This window comes from Mus caroli, chromosome 1, assembly GCF_900094665.2.
Source record: "Mus caroli chromosome 1, CAROLI_EIJ_v1.1, whole genome shotgun sequence".
In the NCBI taxonomy this organism is placed as follows: Eukaryota; Metazoa; Chordata; class Mammalia; order Rodentia; family Muridae; genus Mus; species Mus caroli.
This window is the reverse complement of record NC_034570.1, coordinates 172730582-172739523: the sequence shown is the minus strand read 5'-3', so window position 1 is coordinate 172739523 and position 8942 is coordinate 172730582.

Here is an 8942-nt window from a genome sequence, read left to right as displayed (position 1 = left end):
CATAAGGCCCCCGATGATAAACTAATGTTTAATTCTACTGAACTTCACTCTGGGAAACCAGTGAGTTCACAGAGCACAGTGGCGGGGGGGGGGGGGAGTGGGTTATTAACAGGAACACGTGGGATCCCTCAGCAGACATACTGACAAGACTCAACCAACATGGGTGATGGCTTCCCCAAGTCTGCAAAGATGAACTTCCCTTCTCTACCCTATATACTCTAGCATCTCCCTTAGGATAAAACTGCATACAAATGGGGTGGGGTGGGCTGGCTGAATACTTAAGTGAGGTCCAGAAACCCCTCTGTCTCCTCCTTCTAGGAAAGAGTGCCAACAGTCCTGGGCTTCACCATGCATGTATGAAAGGCATCACAGACGACCTGAAGGTGGCTTCTGTCTTGCTTGGAGAATTGTACTGAACAACACTGGTCCATCCCCAAAATGATCTGAAGCAGAACTCATCTCCTTTTGCGTGTCTTGCATAATCAAGTCTTTCAATAATGGGCTTTTAAAAATATTTTTGAGCTATCGAGCCTTTGCCAGTGGATTTTTGTCTTTAAAAAAAAATCAGAGCGTTCTGGGTATCTTCCAGTTTTATGTCTGGTTATAGCCAGACCCACTTCTCTTTTAATAGCGCTTGGAACAGAATAGTTTTATTTCCAGATCATTTCCCTGTGTTTTGAGGAGTTGTTGTTTTACTTTGATAAGACAGGTGTTCAGACTAGGGCTGGTGGGTCAGATACACCGGCCGGTTGCTATTTTTGAGGTTACATAGAGATGAGCTAATTCTCCCAAAACTAGAAGACCTACTCCAAACACTTCTGAATCTTATTTTCCCATACTTGTAATTTTCATTTGTATTGGATGGGTGGTGCTAAGTCCCAGGTCTTCCACTTCCTTGTAGGTGACAACTGGATAGGGGACTTTGGTCTCAGTGGTGTCACCATCCCTCTGCTGCAGTGAGGAAGTGTGTGTGGCCAGTGACTCATCCTTCAGTCACATCATAAATAGCTTCTTTATGCTCAACTCAGAATCAAATATTAATCAGGCCTTAATATGGAACATCTCCTTATAGCAGGGGGAAAATGGCCATCAAAAGCTTTAGGCTTTAGTGGATAACCCAAATATGTGCTTCCATGCCTCCAATATGGAAAGTTCAGAGAAGATTTGGATTTTTGCAAATGTAGGTCATTAGCATTTCAGGTATAGGATTGTCATCGTCCCAGCCTGAGGACTGGGCCTTCTGGGACTCTCAGCAGAATGGTTTAGAATTGGGAAGAATATTTAAGGGATGTTAAATACAATGACAGATACTAGATAAGCTTCAGGCACATGAACTAGCCATGGAATAAATAACAGAGAAGCTCATGTCGTAAGCAATCTCTAGCATTAATTTAGAATTGATTTAGAGGAATGAGATGCTTTTATTGTTCCTCTAGGACTCCCACACTCCTTCTCCCCTTCACTGATGTGGAAAGAGCTCCCGATCCCTATTTCTGACAGTGCAGGAGACGACACGTTCCCCTTAGAATGGTTGCTTCACCCACTAAATCCACTGCTGCGTTACAGACCTAAAGGATGCTTCCCAGGGACCACAAGGGTCTGGAAACATAAGGGCAGAATCTCTGAGGGTAATTCTGGATAAAGGATAGCAAACAAAGGGAGCTGACTCCAAAATTCCCAGTTGAGCAGAGACCTTGGGAGGAGATGCCAAAGTCCAGCCTCTTAGAATCCCTGGGCCCTGACAGACTCAAGCATGGATCCCTTCTGGAGACAGGTAACCCTAGTGTAAGCTCTCTGGTTTTCTACAGTTTAGGTCAAATATAAATCCACAATTCTGTTGAAGGGAGGATCGTGAATGATAAGAGACAATATGGATGAGGACTTATCCTAGTTTGAAGCAGTATTAGAATTACCAAATCAGAACAGAGAAAATCCAACATAAAAATAAAAAATAGAGACATCTAAGAAGCCGATTTTAATAATAAAAAAGAATAAAAATAAAGTAGAGGTCTTGCTAGTACAGATGCTTGGAGCACAGGGTAAATAGCATATTAGACCCAACTGAAGAGAATTAGTGAGTGTGAAGATAGATCTGGGGAACATGAAGAAATGTCTCTGACTTTCACCCAGAGAAACAAGATATAAAATGAGAAAAATATATCAATATACATCTAAGATAAAAAGAGATGTTTCAGTATCCACAGTCCAGGAGGAAGCAACAGAGAACATGGAGGAGAGAGAAAATGAAAAGATTATTTTCAGGGGCTTTGGAAAGATGGGTGCAGTGACTCAGAAAGGACAGCAGTTTCCACATACTACAAAGAAAATAAATCCGTGTCTAGAAGGGCTGCAGGGTAACTCAGTCGGTAGCGTGTCTGCCTACTATGCACAGAGCTCTCTGAATTCAACACTCTGTACCACATTAACCAGGTGTGGTGCTGCACAGCTGCAATCCCAGCCCTTGGGAGGTGGAGGGACCAGGATCTGAAGCTTGAGATAAATTGTGACTGTATATGAGTCTGGGGCTGAGCTACAATCGCTTCTGAAGAGAGAGAAGAGGGAGGGAGGGAGAGAGAATGGAGGAGGACAGAGGGAGGACAGAGAAGGAAAGGAGGAAGGAGAGAAGGAAGGAAATAACACATTGAACACGGCCAATGGGCAGAAGTTAGTCAAGGTGTCCTAGAAGAAAATGGATCACTTACCGAGAAAACAACTGTTGCCGCCGGAAGCTACTCTCTCAGCAGAAAACCAGAATGGAGGAGACAGCAGGGCATTGCTCTCTCAGACCAAAGAGAATATAACAGCCATTCTACAACTGCCCACCCAGCAAAAGCAGCTCCATTTGGGAGAGTGAAATAAAAACATTTTCAGAGAGACACAGACAGCAGTCTAAACAGGGAAAAGAAAAACGGTCTTGGGAGTGGAGGGAAAGGTCTGCGATTTATGAAAAGAAGATAAATATTAACAACGTCTACAGAGAAGTTCAGATCTAATTTCCAGGTCTACTTTATGAAAATAAAAATGTTTAAAGGGGCAAAAATCAACATAAAGCAGGAATAATAGGAAAGTTGGGAGAAAAAATGGTTGCAGCTTAGTAGAGCATCAAGACACGAGCATCAGAGTATAACTGGTTTCTGTGCAACCTTTCAAGGTTAACCATGAAACCATAGGAATAAAGTTCGATATAACTTCCAAATCAGTAGAAGAAATAGCAAAGGTGCCAAGTTTTAATAGGCAAGGAGAAAAGAAAAATAGGCAGAGATTTAGAAAATGGGGTAAATAAGCCAAAAATAACACACACTAGAAAGGAACAGAGATCTGTCAGTCACGACTGTAACCGGAAAAGGACTCACCAGATAACAGATGGGGACTGTCACGCTGGGTGTTTTTAAAATTTGCTCTGTGTTATTCACCGGGGACACATTTAAACACGAGGACCAGGAAATGCTGGAAGTACAAGATGCACAAAGCAAACATTGACCTAAAGAAAGGGAGTCTTTCCTGTCGGGAAAAAATAGACTTTAGCACAGGAAAGCGTTACACAGATGAGACCAACCACCACCTAATAACCAAATGTTCGAATCATCTAGAAAATAAAACAATTCTGAAGGCTTTACAAGCCCATAAAGCAAAACCAATAAAGCCCGCAGGGAAATTAAGCTGACTACCGGAGTGGAGTTCAGCGTTGAAGGATCCTCTTTATTCATTGATAGACGAGGTAGTCAGAACATAAAAAAAGTACAATTAACAGGTGTGGTTTGTTGAGCACAAAGAGATTCATCAATGGACTGTTTACAGAAGTTGGCTGTGGACTCGTCCATGAGAGAAGTGCTCAGATTTGCAAGTGTCCAGTACCATACAAAACAGCATTCTGGTTATAATGCAATTAATTTGTAACTAAAAACTATAAGCCTAGATTTTAAGATAGTTCAAATACTTTGTAGATAAAAAAAGATCACAGCAGAAACTTGAAAATATTTAGGACCGAACAATAACAAATATACCGCTGAGGCTCACAGCTTGGAATAGAAAAGATAATATGAGAGGAGTGGAGAAAGTCAAATATTTAGTAAAACAGGAGAAGACAAGCTGAACGTGACTGAGCTAAGCACACGATTTGAGAAGTTAGAAAAAAGAGTAAGATCATCAGAGCAGGAGAAAGATAAGAGACGAATAGAACTGAGAACTCGGCATGATAGCAGTGACCAATGAATCCAAATATTCACACACAGGTAGGTAAGGTTTTTATCGGGAATGTTCAAGAAAGATTCACAAATAGTTCCAAAAATGAAACCAAGGCTATGACGAGAGATCCGACAGGGAGTGAGAAGGCATCATCACTGGTACACGCCGTACCGCGCTGGACCACACACCAACAGCTTCAGCTTAGAAGAAGCAAGGACATCCCTCTAGTTTTTATCACAGGTTACTTATTTGTTTTGTGTGTCACATGTGTGGAGGTCAGAGGATCACTTGCAGGAGTCAGTTCTCTCCTTCTACCCCATGAGTTCCACGAGTCCAGCTTGGGTTGTCAGCCACAGCAGCGGGCACCTTTTCCACCGAGCTGTCTGGTCAGCTCCAACATCCCCTTTGGAAACAACAAACTCAGTCTTCTTTTAAAGAACACAAACAGCCCATAAGCATTTAAACAAATGGATCAATTGTTTAATTTTTTTTCCCCAAACAGGATCACCATACAGAGATGGTTTTGTAGAAAAGTTCATCCAAGCATTCAAAGGCTATATGCTAATCATATGCAAATTCTTTATGGGGAAAATAAATGAAAAAGAATACTTTGCAACTTATTCTCTGAGCTCACTGTACCTTTGCTACTAAAACTCAAAATTACAATAAAGAAAAAAAAAACATAATGAAGTCTTCATTCATGAATGCAGAGGCAATAATCCTGCACAAATATCAGCAAAATGAATCCTGTGCTTAATGAAAAAAAGATAACACTGTACCACTAAGATGAGTTTATTCCGAGAGTAGAAGGCTTAACTTTAGGGGCTCTATAATTATCATTCAGTGCATTAGCATATTAAAGGAACAAAAGCAATATGGTTATTTCAATAGACGAAACACATTCGATGAAATTCAAAATACCTATTTATGACTTCTAAAAATTAGCTAGCTCAAAAGACAGGGGGATTACCTGATTCTGATGAAAGGAGTCAGCCAGAATCCTACAGCAAACATTATTATTAATGATGAAACTGTAAATATTCATGACGGCAGGAAGAAAATAGAAAAGAGGCAAAAGCTATAAGGTTTATAAAAAGAAAAACTTTAAGACTGTCATTGCTCACAGACGTGATCTCCCCACAAGCTAGTTTTTCTACAACCTTAAAACCTTTCTATTATTTATACATAATAACACTTTTTAAATAGCCAAGATCTAGAAGCCATTAAATGTCTACCAAAGTTAGAATAAATAAACAGAGGCTGTCATGCGGTGACACTCTCTGTAGAGAATGTATGAATGAGGCCCAACCATAGTCAATGGCCTGGAATCTTACAATGTATCACTGAGTGGAAAGTTGCAGACCTTAATACAAAGTGGCACCTACCCATTGTGTCATTCATATTGTGAGGGGGAAAAAATGTGTCAAAAGTAGTTATCCCTGCAAGCACTCAGACTTCCTGAACCTTCCCTGTCCTTATTCCGCCAGCCAGTCAGTCATATCAGATTGTGAAGTTGAGCCCCCACCAATGAGAAGAGAGGAAGTCACCATCTATGTCGGGGATAAAAGAAAAAAGCCATCTTGGCCCCGTGTACTTTCTAGACTGGGTTGTTTGGGTCTTGGCACATCTGTTAAAAAACAAAAACAAAAACAAAAACGCCTTGCCAAGCTACCCTGACCTTGTATGCTCCTCCATGTGACATTGAGGTTATTCTTCACTTCTAAGAATGTGAAATACAAAGGCATGTTCCACTGAGCTCTGCGAGTGGGGCCAATGGATAGGAGGAGTACCAGGGCAGTGGCCCTGCCTCTTCCCAGTTAACTGACCTTCCATTGGGAACAGATTTCTACAAAAACCCAGCTTCCATGGAAAACTGACATAATAATAATGTCATCCACTTTGCTGAATTGTTGTGAAGTGAATAAGATAGTGGCTGTGAAGTGGCTGTCTCAGGAAGTTCTGGAAAATGGCCACTATGGTTGTTATCAGTGTTATTATTCCTCATGGGACCCTTCGCTGGAGTCCAGTGACTCATGGCATCAGGCACAGGAAGCACAGAATGCGGAGCTCAGCAGATTCCTTTACAGGCCTCTCCTCCAAGACTGCAAACCTCAGGTGTGGCCTGTCAGCTCACACTGGTGTTTTGTCACTGAAACTCTTGCCAAAGTCACATTCACAGGACAGGCTAAGACCCCAGGAGCTACTAACTCAATTGCCTACAACTGCACTTCCCAGAGATCTTGGCGGGATCTGTGGATCTCAGGAGAAAGGAAAGGTCGAGAAAGAAACAGAAAAAGAAGGGGCTGGAAAGATGGCCCAGTGGTCGAGGGCACTTGGTGCTTTTCCAGGGGCCTGGAGTTTGGTTCCCAGCATTCATGGTTGGGCAGCTTGCAACTGCTTATAACTCCAGCTCCAGGAGAGCTGAGGCCCTCTCCTGATGTCCTTGGGCACTCCCACACACTTGTCTCTTTCCTTTGTTATCTTAGGAGTGAAGAATAAGTCTGCATTATGTATGGCAAAATAGTGTGAGCAAGCGCGTGCACACACACAGACAAACACAGTCTTTCATGCTTACCTTGATGGTCAGAGCCACCTGTGCCTAAGACGTTTTGATTTGGAGTCGAGAATGCACTCTCAAACCACTTTACCCAATCTATTCGGGACTAATCCGGCTGCCTCCCACGCTCCGCCCTCACCCTGCCCTGTGGGTGTACAGACATTTAGCACATGAAAAGAATACAGCCCCTGCTTCCCTAGCCCTAAAATTTCTGATTTTTGTAAAAGCATCTAAAATAGATTTCATATTGTGCAGTTTTCGACAATGCTGTTTTTGCAGTGTTCCTTGAATAGTTATTTGTGGTTAGTGTTTGAAAATAACCTTGTTCCAAGAAGGAATATAATGTACATATTAAAGATAACCCAGATTAATATGGACACCCCTGAACCAAATTGGAAGAGGCAGAGGAGGGACGTGAGGGTGATCAACCTTTGGGGTTCTGTGAACCCGCAATGGGACAGCCAGACTTCCACTGAGCTTCACCAGTCAGGGTCCAACACCTTTGTCCATCAGACAGGACAACTCGGGGCGCAAGTGGGTACCCGTGCTCCAGACGATGTAAGAATGGATGACTAACTCTAAGCGTCTGACCACTGTGGCTTCTGATTCCCCCCAAAGTGGCTCTGCGGCATTCAAAGTAGTGGGGGAAACAGGAGGCGTTCCTCTAACCCAGAACACCAACTGAGAACTTAAGAGTGCAGGGCAGGGTTCTTAAAACTTTTTGTAAAGAATTTAAAGTGCAACCGTTCCTGCAGGATTGTTGCACAAAGCCTCAAACAGGAACAGAGGTTGCCAGAGAAGCCATCGTGTCCCTTGCCTGGGATAAAGAGGACACTGACCTGGATGTTAATTTTGTTCTGGTTTAGTAACATTTTAAACTTTCTGACAGAAAAGGCTCTGAAGGAAGTGATTTTTTGGGGGGTGGGAGGAGTGGTGCTCAACAGCAAACAGAATCTTTGCAACAGAACGGGGCCAAAGACAATGGATGGACATCATTTGGGAAATTAGAGAGACTGTTCAAAGGTAAACCATGGTTATTAGGTGTGCATACATGTCTGAGTATTGCTTCTCCCTTCTTGATCAATGGTCCTGACACCAGAAGAGCCGGTTGTCAGGGTGCAGCATCTAGCCTCCAGCCAGAAGGCTGGGGTAAGGGGCAATGCTCCTCCAATTCCCACTAACCACCAGCAACCTCTTCACATCTGAAAGAGCAGGGGATGCTGGCTTCCCAGGCTGGGAAGCCATGCAGGTGAAGGTGCCCCCGTTTGTGGGAGACTTTCCACACTAGTCACTGTTCACTCTGATCTCACCCTGCCCCAGACTCTCCAGAGAGCCTCTTGGCTTTTCGTCTCCCGGAGAGACCTACATGGCAAGAATTGCTGTTTTCCGCTTGTGAGGGGACTCTTGAGACACCGAGGAAACAGGCATATGCCTTAAGTGACCGGGCTTCGGGTGCAAACGCAAGCCTGGTGGTGCCAGCCCTTGGGCTCTTTTCTCTCTGTAGCTTTTCATCCACAGCTGCTGCTTGCATTTCAAGTAGGCAGTCCCACCTTCTGAAGGCAGGTAACATTTGGATCTCCCAAACCCGCACCCCATAGCATCTGTTCTGCTGCTAGCTGCCAATAAATATTTACAGAAATTGAAATGTTACAGCTCAGTGGGAAGGTCCCTGATGGTCAGGTCAGGGCTCCTTAACAGCTGTTTTGAAAGTTTCACGTGACTCCCTGATCCAGGTGGATGATCTCTGTATAAAAGGACTCAGCGGTCACCACAGTCACCGCCTCCAAAGCAGGAGACCTGTGAACTCTATCTGTCTCCATCCTGAATATTCAGGAAGCCAGATCTGGGAGCCTTCTGGTGGCCAGGCAGGTATCTGAGGCCACAGAACACTGCCCGTGAGAGATTTTGCTTTGACTCTCAATAGAATCATTTAAGAAGTAATGTAAGAAAGAGTGTGGCTGGCCTGCTCTATAACCCTGCACATTTTCAAAAGCTTGAAGAAAGAAAAATTTGGTTGAAAATGGGATCAGGAAGCTCTGCCAAATAAAAAAGCCACCAAAAGATTGCAACAGAAAATATATTAGCATCTCAGATTACCGCTTTGCAACACACTGCCTCCTCTCTCTCTGTCTCTGTCTGTCTGTCTGTCTGTCTGTCTCTCTCTCTCTCTCTCTCTCTCTCTCTCTCTCTCTCTCTCTCT